General features: G+C 41.9%; 1 protein-coding gene across 1 annotated transcript in view; it reads right to left on the reverse strand.

Moving 5' to 3' along the window:
• USF2 (upstream transcription factor 2, c-fos interacting) overlaps positions 1-14,091 on the reverse strand; it is a 243,371-nt gene that overhangs the window by 206,889 nt on the left and 22,391 nt on the right. The window lies entirely within an intron of this gene.

Consider the following 14,091-nt stretch of genomic DNA (forward strand, 5'->3'; position numbering starts at 1 on the left):
ACAAATAAAGTAGCACTTTGACTTCCTTGGTGCTGGATGCCATGACCTTACTTATAAGCTGGGTGACGTAGAATGATTTTTCGTACTACCTTGGTCTTATCTTGGTCAAAGGTCAGATTACTGTCATAGGTTCATAGGTTCATACTAGGCTATCTGCCCTGGGGCAATTATAAGCCTAGCCCGATTCTGTATGGCTTACGCCACCCCTTGATTTGAGTATACTGTGCCTTTTTAAGGTTTAGTTTACTGTGCCTCTGTCTAATAGTGACACGGGAGTAATCCCTAGGACAAACCTACGATCCCCCATCCACCTATCGAGATTCTTCTTGAAGAGATTCAGTGAGGTGCTCTGCCTCACATGAACTGGAATTCTATTCCAGAGCGAAGGGAGCCTTTGGGTTATGAACCTGTCCCTCCAGCAAGTTCTATTTATTTCTGTGCTGAGGTTTAAGTCCCTCGAGCGTGTGGCTCTAAGGGATTTAGATTTACTGAGGTGGAGCATGTCCATTAACTCTGGATTTGACATAGCTTTGTATGTCAGGCATAGATCGCCTCGAAGTAGGCGGTATGCAACTGAGTAGAGCTGGAGTTTTTTTAACCAAGCAGCATATGGCATCTGTTTGAGACCCTTGATCCTCTTGGTGAGATACTTTTGGGGTCTAATTGCTGCAGGTGTCGGGTAAGGTACATCCCAAAAGGGGCATTGTATTCTATGATGGGCCTGATGAGAGATGAATAAAGGGGCACGATTAACTCTCTTGATCTAGATGTGAAACCCTTCGTGATGAGGTGGGCTATATAGAAGGTTTTTCTAACCACTTTGGCAATGTGGTTTTCAAAGGAGAAACTGCTATCAACTTGGGTCCCCAGGTCCCTAATAACTTTCTCTGTACTTAATGGGTTTCCGCCTATGTGGTAATTTGTGGGCACATTGTTTTTGCCAAAGGGTATGACTATACATTTTTTGGCATTTAGCTTTAAACCATGGCGCTGGCACCAGTTATCTGTCTCTGTGAGACCATTTTGAAGGATGTTTGTGTCAGCTGGAGAGTCGATTATGGCGCCCAGTTTGCAGTCGTCTGCAAACTTGGTGAGCCATAGTCCTTCCATGTTTGCCTGTACCTCGGAAAAGTATATACTGAACAAGAGTGGTCCCAGGACAGAACCCTGTGGGATGCCACTTGTGACCGGTTTCGAGTCTGACATGGCTCCAGCAACTCTCACTCTGTGGGTTCTGTCTTTGAGCCAGTTTGCGACCCATCTTGTGACATAGGGGTTTATATTTAAGCTGGATAGCTCATCTATGATGCCCGAATGGGGTATTGTGTCAAATGCTTTTGCAAGGTCCAGATAGGCTGTGTGGACTACCTTCCCTTCATCTATGGCTTTGGTGACTGCTTCAAAGAAGTCAACCAGGTTCAAAAGGCAGGATCTGCCCTTGACAAAGCCGAACTGGGCAGGATCTAGTGTATGTAGGTCCCCAATGTCTTTGTTTATGAGCTCCATGATGACCCTCTCCATGGCCTTGCAGACTAAGCTAGTCAGGCTTATGGGGCGATAGTTTCCAGGGTCCGTAGAGGCTCCACCTTTGTGGAGTGGGACCACTGTTGCTGTATGCCATTCTGTGGGCACATATCCTGTAGTGAGGCTGAGATTGTATTGGAGTTCATGTAGGATGCAACCTGGGACGCCATCTGGTCCCATGAAAGCAGTGTTTTTTGCTTTGGAGAGGGCAGCCTTCACCTGAGCATCAGAGATGTTTGGGAGGCAGCCCTCTGCCGGGATAGATACTTGCTCTTTTGGGGGGGGGGGTGGAGAAGTTTGCACTGAACCGGTCTGCCAGGATATTGGCGATGTCTGTGGGTTCAGTGTATTTTTTGTCGTTTAGAATCAACTCAGAACAAGTCTGGGAGTTGCATCCCAGGTTCCTAACATAACTGAAAAAGCCTTATGATTGTCTTTGGTGTCCTGTGCAATTTTTCTCTCGAAGCTGGCCTTGGAGGATTTTATGAGGATCGTAATTTTTGCTAGTACTGATCAGAGATGCCTTCCCTATTAGGGATTTTGCTCTATCATGTAGTAGCTTCCTCCTTCTGTTGTACAGTTTATTTATGGCAGGGGTCCACCAGACTGGACGCCTGCCTTTGGATGATTGGGTCTTGGTTTTGTTTGGGATAGCATGATCCATGCATTCCTGGAGATGTCCGTAGAATGCGTTTATATAGGATACTGCAGTTTGGGCCGTAGTTTCCACTGGCCCTGGGGCCTTGAAGGATTCCACTTCAGTTTTGAGAAGTGAGAAGTTCGCTTTTGAGAAGTTTTTCACTGTGGTTTTCTGGGCTGGGGGTGGGGTTGGGATGTGGACATCCAGTGAAATTAATTTATGGTCTGATCTTACCAATGAGGGATATACTTCTGGTGTGGAGCATAGAGTCCCCATGTTGGTAATGATCAGGTCTAGTATGTTGTCCCCTCTTGTGGGAGTGGTGACTAGTTGTTCCATAGCATTTGAGTTTATAATTTCCAGGAACCTTTGGGCTAAGGTGCTGGGGCTTGAGTAGTGCTCCCAGTCAATGTTTGGGTACCTGAAGTCACCCAATATAATGGTGTTCGGAGAGATCTTCATGTTCTCCAATGTTTTCAGGAAAATAGAGTGGGATTTCTGACTTTGAGAGGGTGGTCTGTAGGATGCTATAAACTGAAAAGCAGTCTTGCCCACTGTTAGTTGCACATGGATGGTCTCCGATACTTCGTGCAATGCCACTAACCTGGAGGTGTGGATATCCTTGATAAATATGGAAACTCCCCCTCCTTTTGTGGTTCGGTCCAGGCTTTGGGGCCGAAAAGCATGATATGAGGTATAGCCTGGTAGTGCTGGGGTGCTCTCTGGAGCCTTGAACCAGGTTTCTGTCACTGCACAGATATCGATGTTCTCCATACTGAGGAGAGCTTCGAGTGCGTGCATCTTGAGGTTAAGACTTCTGGCGTTAAGCAGCATTACCCTTAGTTTCTTGTTCCTTGTGCTGTCTATGGGGGTGGGTTTGACTTTTGAGCCTTGCCTAAAAAAGGCACTATGGGGGTGGCAAGAGCCTTTGCCAATATTCGAAAGCCCAGTGGTGACAGGTGCAAGCCGTCCCCAGCGAAGCAACGTGGCTTGTCGAGCATGTCATCCCAGGCTGACAGACACTGGATCCCCTTTGAATGACACCAAAATTTTAGCCAATTGTTAAAATTGATCATTTTGTCTTTGTACTGTGGCATCATTCTAGGTGAGGGTAAGATGCTGCTCAAGGTCAGGGTCATACCAGCCTGGGCTACATGATCAGAGAGCTCCTCTAGGTCTCTTTTCATGTAGTCCAGGGAGGTACGTCTCAGGTCATTCACACCAGCATGTACAATGACTGAGTCATATTTGTATTTGCTTTGGAGTGACATGAGTGCTTGCGTTATGTGGCGGATCCTAGCACCCGACAGGCAGCTCACCGTGACCTTCTCTTTATTCAGCCTGGTGAGCGGGACCGTCAGTGTGTCTGACAATAGAGTCACCTATTACAAGAGTATCAGGTGTGTTATTCAGCCTTAAGGGCTGTGGCTGCTTGGCACACTGACTTTGTGGACTATGTGTTGTGCGTGTTTTGTTTTGAGGTAGCGTTTGCTTGGATGTCTGCTTTGGAGGTCTCTGTTGCTTAGGTAGATTTTTATTTAGAGCCTCCGAGTATGTTTTTGTGTATTTATGCGTTTGGTTCACTGATGTGGTGGGACTATGTGATACTGGAATTGTGTTGTGTGAGGTTACCTTCTCCTCCTGACTGGTTACACCAGTTTTGAGACGAGAGAGCTCAGCCTCCAGTTTGGCTAAATAGTTGGATCTCTCACATATATTTGAACCTGTTTGGAGGAGGAGAGGGTTGTCCGTGTACATGAGACAGTTGTAACATTGCCTCAAAATTCCCAGATTCACCAGCTGGACTGGAGAGGAAACCATTGACTGACCTTTGGACATGCTAGAGTAACATAGGGAAACTGAATTTAAGACGGACCAATGATTATTCAGTCAACTCTTGGGTGTGTTGTATTGATGTAGTAATTAGCCTGGGTGGCAGTTTTCCCAAAAAGCAGTTCTCGGCATTGAGTTTTAGTCTGTGACTTTGGCACCAGTCAGTTGTCTGTGTAAGACCCTCTTACAAGATCTTTGTTTCATGGGGAGAAACTATCTGGAGTCACCTGCAAAACTGATTAGTCAAATGCCCTTGTCATTATCCTTTACCTCTGAGAAGTGGATGGCAAATAGGAGTGGCCCCAACATCGACACGTGAGGTACCCTGCTGGTGATCGGTACCTTAGTGGAGGGGGCATCACCAATACTGACTTCTTGGGTCATGCCTGTGAGCCAGCTGGCAAGCCAGTGAGTTTTGTCAGGATTTATGTCCAGTTTAGTGAGTTTATCAACTAAATCCAGGTGACTTATTATATCGAATACCTTAGCCAGCTCCAGGTAGGCAGTATGCCCTGTTTTCCCTTCAATCCAATGCTTTGGTGACCTTCTCAAAGAAGTCCACCAGGTTTAGTTGACATGAACTTCCCTTGACACATTTATGAGGATGTCACAACCAAGGTCACAAGCTGCTTCAGCACATGGAGCATCAGACTGCACATAGGTCACAAAACAAGTGGTCTTGTCAGGGCTATGGTGGTAGACACCTTCTCAATCAGCAGTATGTAGAGGATTGCCAGTGCCATCTTGTCTGACCAGATTGACATTGTCTGTGGCTTTTGTTGGGTATGAATGAGGGATAGACATATACTTAGCTTTTGCAGGCTGCATACTCAATAGCAGTGTCTGGACCAGTCAGAAGCCCCATCACTCCTCACTGTGAGAATCAATACATACCTGCCTGCAGGACTGTAAAGTCTCGGCAGTGTGCTTTATGCGGGTCCAGTTGCCAGATTAGCATACCATCCCTGCCACAGGAAGTTTCTAGCCTTGCCACTTCCTGCTGCCTTTGGAGTGAGACCAGGTGAAGGTCATTTAATGATACACAGTCTGTCACATGCTGAAATTACCTCTGACACCATTTCTCAGTCCAGCTAATGTAGCCCCCATCCTGTGGTCATTGTGATGCGTTTCCCCTACTCATTTTGTGTTGAGTCTTGTTTTCTGTCCATTGACCCTTGTGCAAATGATGGTGACCCACAACACCTTTCCTTCTATGCTTTAATGAGTCGGATGCATAGTGGGACCAGACAATGCAATGACAGCATAACATGATAGGAGCACTGCATGCATCATGTTTATTCTGTATGACACTGCCACTTTATGAATATCATGGTCTGTAGTTATCAATAAGATGTTGCTGCCTTGCCAGCACTGCTATGCATTGCGCCTTGGAAGAGGGGTGGGGGCAGGGTCACACGGATACCTTTTCTGATTCTGACACATGTTATTGTCTTCAGTTGCTGCTGTTGGGGTGTTTGACAAATGGTGTAATGCAGCCACATAGCTGGAATGTCAGTCCTGCTTCTGTGTAAATCATATTGTGGAGCACAGCACATACTGTAGCGATCTTGCTGGCTGTGTCAGGGGAGTAGTGTTGAGACACACTGCATATAACCACACAACAAAACCCTACCTTCATCAATCAAACACATCTTAGTCCCTTGTCTGTGTATGGGTAGTGTTATAATGCACATCTGCCACAGTTTTCTGGTAGCACAGGGCTCATGAACCAAGGTTCTAGGGGTTAGCTATCATTAACTTCAAAATACAACACAGCATTATATTTATTTTCTGGGTTGAGTTTAGCTACATGTGTAGTGTGCTTATGTACTGACATGCGTCTACACATTGTGCACAACACTTACAAATACATGACCCTGTGGGAAATCAGCATGTTGAAAGCAGATATTACGGGTCAAACGTGAGGTATGTGGGAATCATGTGAACTACCTGGGTGCCACACATACAGACGAACACACATACATACACATGTACACACACACACACATGTACATGACAGTGCGCACGCATTCGTGCACACACACACACACACACACACACACACACACACACACACACACACACCTTGGAAATAATATCCGCTGCATTGCAGATTACTTGGTTGTTCAGAAATATTTCTCTGTACATGAGCGCCATGTGGAGCCTTTATTGCCACAAATGCAATCTGTTGATCCAGGACATTTTTAAAGCATGCGCAATGCTGGCTTTTCCCTTGTAGTAATGGGAAACTAAATACGCTCATGTTCATTATTCCTACTGCTGCAGTAGCCTTTAGGCTGTATGGATTATCTTTTGCCAAAGACACAACTGGCCAGCTTCCCAAAGCTCTGGCTACCCACCTCACTTCCATTCTGACTGCTGACTGGTCAACCTTGAGGGGAAATCAGCACTCAAGAATGGAAAATTCTACAGACTTTCTTAGGCAAAGTAAGAGCTTACTCATCCTGAACTAAACAAACATGAAATAATCACCAAAGTACTTCCAACCAATAGCAGTTGACACTGGGAGCACAACGAAGACTGGAATGGAAGAAATACAGGAAAAAAATGAGACTGTGGGTTGGAATGTGAGTGACATAGCTAAAGTGGGAGTTGATTTTGTTAGCTTTTTGACCCAAATTTTAGACACTGGGATTGTCCCTTTAACATCATTGAGGGGTTAAATATCAAACCAAATATTTTGTGCTAGTGTCCATAAATTAGCCAAGCGTGGATTGGCATGCTTACAGTTGTAAACATGGATATGGTCAGTATTTCATAGATTTTGTTAATAACAGGGTAGTAGATCATACAGTAAAACTGCCCACTAGAAGCTCTAGTATCATTGACACTGTCCTTATTAACCTATTTCTGCCAGGACTCCATCCCATATTTCCTCATCCCTAGTTAAATCTGACCACAAATTAGTCATCTTCTCTGTAAGGCCTAATAAAACCACCACAACACAAATGAAATTAACTTTTGGGACTTCTCCCGGAAAGTCTATTTCAACTTGAGAAATTCCTAGGCAAAGGCTAAGGTAATATGATCGTTTTCTATATCCGTCAGATTTTCATCTGTTTGAATTACTTCATTTAGCATCCTAACGTTTTTTGATATTTTTATGATTGTTACAATTTACATATTATAGATTCATAGGTAGTTACTAGGCATGTAGTGCAGGAGACCATTAAGGTTACTAGGCCAAGATTCCCAATTGTCCCAAAGTACTGTCTGTTTAGCTGTCTTGCTAAAGGTCATTCAAACACTATGTCTGGAAAAGGAAGCAACTCATTAACAAGCCAGAGCTGTAGTCCTCTGCACTTACTGATAGGCATACATGACTTTTGTTTATTTTCTTCTGTTTCTTCCTCAAGCCACTCATAATATACTTGCAAGTACAGTGGATATAAAAAATGTGCACACCCCTGTTAAAATGCCAGGTTTTTGTGATATAAAAAAAATCAGACTAGAATAAATCATTTCAAAACTTTTCCCACCATTAATGTGACCTATAACCTGTACAATTCAATTGAAGAACAAATCTAATAGGGGAAAAATATAAAAAAATAAAAAACGTCCAATAAGCTGGTTACATAAGTGTGCACACCCTTAAACTAATACTTTGTTGAAGCACCTTTTGATTTAATTACAGCATTCAGCCTTCTTAGGTAGAAGTCTATCAGCATGGCACATGTTGACTTGGCAATATTTGCCCACTCTTCCTTACAAAAGGGCACCAAATCTGTCAGATTGTGAGGACATCTCTTGTGCACAGCCCTCTTTAGGTCACCCCACAGAAATTTCTATTGGATTTAGGTCTGGGCTCTGGCTGGGCCATTCCAAAACTTTAATTTTCTTCTGGTGAAGCCATTCTTTTGTTGATCAGGATGTATGGTTAGGGTCATAGTCTTGTTGAAAGGTGAAATTCCTCGACATCTTCAGCTTTATAGCAGATGCCTGAAGGTTTTGGGTCAAAAGTGACTGGTATTTGGAACTGTTCATAACTCCCTCCACCTTGACTAAAGCCCCAGTTCCAGCTGAAAAAAGCAACCCCAAAGCATGGTACTGCCACCACCATGCTTCACCTTGGGGATGGTGTTCTTCTGGTGATGGCGAAGTGTTGTTTTTGCACCAAACGTACCTTTTGCAATTGTGGCCAAAAAAGTTCAACCTTGGTCTCATCAGACCATGACACATTTCCCCACATGCTTTTGGGAGACTTGATGTATTGTTTTGCAAATTTTAGCCGGGCCTGGGTGTTTTTGTATGTAAGAAAAGGCTTCAGTCTTGCAACCCTACCCCACAGTCCAGACATATGGAGAATACGGGAGATTGTTGTCACATGCAGAACACAACCAGTACTTGACAGAAATTCCTGTAGCTCCTTCAGTGTTGCTGTAGTCTCTTGGCAGCCTCCCTGACCAGTTTTCCTCTAGTCTTTTCATCAATTTTGGAGGGACGTCCAGTTCTTTGCAACGTCACTGTTGTCCGATACTTTCTCCACTTTTTGTTGACTATCTTCACTGCGTTCCATGGTATATCTAATGCTGTGGAAATTAAATTTTTTGTACCTTTCTCCTAACTGATACCTTTCAATAATGAGATCCCTTTGATGCTCTGTAAGCTCTCTGTGAACCATGGCTTTTGCTGTAGCAGGCAACTGAGTAAATGTCAGGAAAATCCTAGCAGAACAGCTGAACTTTATTTGGGGCTTACGAGAGTGTGTGTACCCAAGAAGACTGAATGCTGTAATTAAATCAAAAGGTGCTTCAACAAAGTATTACTTTAAGGGTGCGCACACTTATGCAACCAGCTTATTGTACTTTTTTTTTTTTTTTTTTTTTTTTTTTTTAATATTTTTCCCGTAACAGACTTCTTAGTTTTTCAACTGAATTGTACAGGTTATAGGTCACATTAAAGGTGGGAAAAGTTTTGAAATGATTTACTGTGGTCTTTTTTTATATCACAAAAACCTGGCATTTTAATAGGGACGTGTACACGTGTTATATCCACTGTATATTCTTCTTGCGTCTCCCCATCTCTAGTTGTATTTTAATTGACAAACACTATCCTGACAAGAATCATTTTCTTTTAAACAGTTTTATTTTGATAATTGCCATTGTTATTTTTTCACTATTCTTGAGGGTATTTTGCCTCCTTTACATATTGCCTTAACCTTCAGACCTTTTCTTTTTCCATAATTTCTAATATTTGGTCTGTATGCATTTTTTCTGTTGAAATAACCTCACAGTTTGTTAACTTTATATCCAGAATACATTTCAGTATTTTCAGATATGTGTTCTGTGATCAGATCTTTGTGTCGCTGTTTAAATATACAAGCATCTTCATTTTTCTGAAAACCCACCCTCTCGTGCATGCAACATGCTGATTAATCAAAGTTAAATTCATCTATATACACCTGGATGTAATTTGCCATTTTTGTACAGTTCCTTATTTCCAGTTCCTATAACAAGTGACTTTGCCAATACAAATGTATCATTCACATATTGCATACCTAAACGAGTAACTTGCACCCTAATGCTCATTTACAATCTTCTCTAAAGCCTGACCACTGTCTTGCTCATGTATTTTTTTTCTGAAAAAACAGCCTGAGGAGAAATTATTCTGAGGAGAAATAAATTAAACTGATTTTTACTGAAATATATTCCATTAGCTATTCATTTACAAAGGCACTTACCATTTTCCACTCAGTTGACAATTACTTCACAACTGCCCTGCATGCTATTTTCCTTACTCTTTTGTATCAAGGGGACATGCAATTACTCACAGAAAATATATGGTCTCCTGGACCTCATACCTAGCGACTAACTATAAAACTATGAAGTTTCAATGGGGTTTGGGGTGGCTTTCTGTACGTGCTAACCATCTCTGTAGGAAAGATGACCTCTGTTCCAGGAAAATAATTTTAACCTGAAGCTGTTTACTACAATGATTTTTCATTGCGGTTCCCTTCTGTAATGAACGACCGAACAAAAAAGCAGAATTCTAATGTAAGGAGTAGTTGTTCAGCACTTATAAGCTAATGGACTTGAACTTATTAGTGCTCAACACCGTGTCGTTATATTAAAAGTTTTGTTTTCTAGAACGATCATTCATTGAGGTTCCTAGTGAACGGAACTGCAATGAACAATTGTTCAAAAAAGGGGAAGATAAAAATTGCTCTTAGAAAATACTGACGTCTTACCTTTGAACCTGTTTGCACAAGAAATCTGGACAAAGCCTGGAATAATGGAGGGTTATGCTCAAAAATAGGGAGAGATTTTACATGTTGCTCGCGTAAACTTAGAAAACTGCTAGAATAACACGGTTTGTGTTAATACACATTTCTGGAGTGATATCAAGTCTGAAACTTAAATGGCTATTATTATTTGGTGAATTCAATCCTCACTGAGGTGGCAGAAAAGGGCCAAGTACATCATAATTTGCCAAATAATGTCAATCATCTGGTGAAATAACGTAAAACTGACCTTCAGTCTACAAACGCGTATAAATATGGAATGTACATAACTTCTCGTTTTACAGCTAATAGCTTTCACCAAAGGAGTTAAGGCTAGAAGCTTTCAAATTGTGAGCTGTATGACAACATGATAGCTTACAATTTCTTGATAAGTCTTCCAGTTTGCTATCGATATTTTATAGTTGTGTGCTGTGTGTTTGCTATCAGTATGTTATGAAGGAGGTTTGCACTGTACTTTTTATTGATACTGGTTGTCAAGTTAAACACTATTCTGTATGGGCACAGTAACAACTATGTCACCAGGGATATACTATTGCATTTCTGCAGTTTCTTGTTTACCTGTGTTAAATTTGGTGTTCATTTGTAAACCAAAGAAATTATCGGAATAGTTATCAGCATGCTGTTGTTTTTTTGGTTTGTAGTTAACAGTGAAGGGCACTTTGCTTTTTTCTTCATACCACCGAGATTAGTTACAGAAGCCTTTTTTTTCTTTATTTACTTTCAGGCACTGCATTGTCACTTGCCTAAGTTGTGTGTGTCTCTGTATATATGTGTATCTGATAGATCTGAATGAATCTAGGACAAATCCGTAAACAAACAGGAACACTTAAAATAGTGTACACCTTGACACATTGACAGAATAAGTGTGAATTAATGTACATTGTGTGAAGTAAAATAACTGTATAACTCTAATAAGGAGATTTGGCTGTTGGATGTGTTAATACACAACTACTCAAAAAAGCACATGTTTTATAAGGAATGCACCAAAAATAGGAGCCAAAAATCTAGACGCGCTGTGAAAATCTGGACAGTGGAGAGCTATGATAGTTCATATAATACCACGACTGCTATTATTGTGGTTTAGAATGTAAGACGTGACACCTTATCACACTATATTATGCAACTGTTTCTAATGTTAAATCTTTGCTTTTTAGAATGATCATTCACCATGGTTCCTACAGAAAGGAACCACGGTGAACGATTGCTCTAAAAAACAAAAATGTAATATGTAATTGAGCCCTGCATGCCTCTCAAACTGCTAGAGCAACACATTTGAACAAAGCCTGAGATGATGAGGGACAAAGGACCACAATTGGGGCAAATTATGAATATTGTTCTTATAAACTTAGAAAGTACAAAACAAGATTAGTGATAGCTTGGAGTTTCTCAAGGATATCAAAGCTGCAACTCAAACTTGTCATTACACAATGACTTCATCAGATGACAGGTAAAGGAAGCACACTGAAGAGCAGTCATTCTAAAAAATGTTAATGTAACGAGCAGTTAGCACTTTTAAATGCTTATCAAGTACTCGTTACATTAGCACTTGTTTTTTAGAATGATTGTTTGTTGTGCTTGCTACAGAAAGTATAAACTTATCACCTGTGACTCTGGAACAAAGATCCAATTCCAATGTGACAGGAATGGAAAAAGAAATAGTAGCTGACACTGGGAGCACAAAGAAGACTGGAACTGAAGAAATACAGGAAAAATGAGACTGTGGGTGGGAATGTGAGTGACGTAGCTAAAGTGGACGTTGCTTTTCTTAGCTGTTGGTGGACCCGAATTTTAGACACTGGGATTATCTCTTTAAACTAAGGAAAGTGAACACAGCAAGGGCAACTATAGGTCTTGAAAAGCAGAGAAAGAATAAGAGAAAAAGAAAAAAACTCACAAAAACCCAATAATCGACTTTTACAGGAGGAATCACAAGAACCAAGCGAACTCACTGCTGAAGCAAAGAACGGCAAACAAGATCTGAGGTACGTTGGGGGAGCAGGGCATTGTGAATATAGGGAGGAACTCAAGGATGGAAGCTCAAGCTGTAAAAAAAAGTGCCCGATTTGTTCCAAGGATCAGAACCAATACCCACAAGTTAATGAAATGAAGAGCCTATCAGTCACTGGTGTTCGTCTGAGCCAGTCACCCAGGTGAGGAAAAACCCAGAGTCCTGCAACCACAGAGCCACTGCTGCCACAGACTTCTATTCACTTAACATGCAACGTTTATGACAAATGAGACAGAATAATTGTGTCCAAGACTGGAAAGGAGGGTCACCTATGAAGAAGTGAATGAACCCCCTGAGCTGACTGGTGATCTTAATATGCAGGTATACATCCTGGAAGTCCAGACAGAATATTTCGTCTTTTTCAGACAAGCATGGGATGATAGACTGAACATTACCATATGAAACAGCTATTTGGGTAAATGCAGACTTCAGATACAAAGACGGAGAATTTGCCAGAGGTTCCCGAACTTCTGGGAAACTAAAGAGAACTCTGAGTAAAAGCCTAGCCTTTTCTGGTCTGGTGGGACCACCTGGATGGTGTTTTTATTGTATGCAAGCTTTGTGCTTTTTTTGTAGGCTTTGTGCCTCAAAGTCTTGCTGCTGTCATTCGATGGGGTGGGATGTCTGGGAGAAGGGAAGACTGACCCACTTTGGATTTAAGAAAGGAATGTGACGGCCTCTGGATATTATACTCACCCACCAGTCACATGTGATGGCCAAACTACTGGTCAAGTTGAGGGGCAAATAGCCCCCAACTTCCTGCAGTGAGGAGTAGCTAGATAAGGCCTCACGGAGCACACTACTACCCTATGAAAGTACCCTTGCTCATTCTGCAAAAACTACACCACCTTCTTGGACTAGAAGACTGTTCTGAGAGCCAGAGACTCTTCTATGACCCTCAACAGGGCCGTGAAAATTAGACTGCTGGGAGGGTCTAAAGCAAAGCTGATGCAGGTTCTACTAATTCTGTGAATAAGGAGACTGGGCAACCTTAAACTTCATCACAACCTTGGACAACATGTTGCCCTCATGCTAGCTTTTCCAGTTCAGTTTTTACCTTTGGTTCAAACAGTAAGTTTCCATCAAATGGGGCATTTGTAAAAAGAGCCTTCATGTTTTGGCAAAGTTGATGAGACAGAGCCAAATATAGTTAAAAACCATGACTTATCTGTATTCCACTCTCAAACAACCACTGTGCAATGAGAAAGGCAGATGGTCTTCTTAGCTAGTGATTCAGGGATTGACAGCTGGGACAGTAGTCTGCTTTTTCAACTCAGTCAGTCGGTAAACCTTCCAGAGCTTGAGCAGTCTCATTACATTTGCAACCTCAACATATGTACCATGGACCTTAATACCTTTAAGGTAAAGGTTGAAGATAAAACCAAGTACTTCCAAAGCTTGTCTATCACACATAATTCTTTGCTGAGAGGTGGACAGTTGTACCCTGTCATTCAGGAGCTTTTTTGAGAGGAGCCAAAACACTGATACAGTCCAACAATGGGCTTTGTAACCAAGTGGAGCAGTCCTTAAATGGTCGAGGGATTCTATCTGGGCTCCTTGGAACAGAAGCCAACACATCAGGGGTTCTTTTCCAACCATTAACCACTACCAGGTGAATCATCTCTTCAGCTACGGCAGTGATGGTCAACCTATGACACATGTCAAAGGTGACAAGCCACAACATTTTGGGTGACACACCAGCGTTCACCACTTACCAAAGAAACTGAATGAACAGAAATACAAGAAATATGTGACCCTGCACTTATCTATCAAAACTCAGCAACAAAAAAAGTCATTAATTGATGTTAATCTAATCAAATTAAA

The sequence above is a fragment of the Protopterus annectens genome, chromosome 8.part0 (genome assembly GCF_019279795.1).
Source record: "Protopterus annectens isolate FY-2018-M chromosome 8.part0, PAN1.0, whole genome shotgun sequence".
NCBI lineage: Eukaryota > Metazoa > Chordata > Ceratodontiformes > Protopteridae > Protopterus > Protopterus annectens.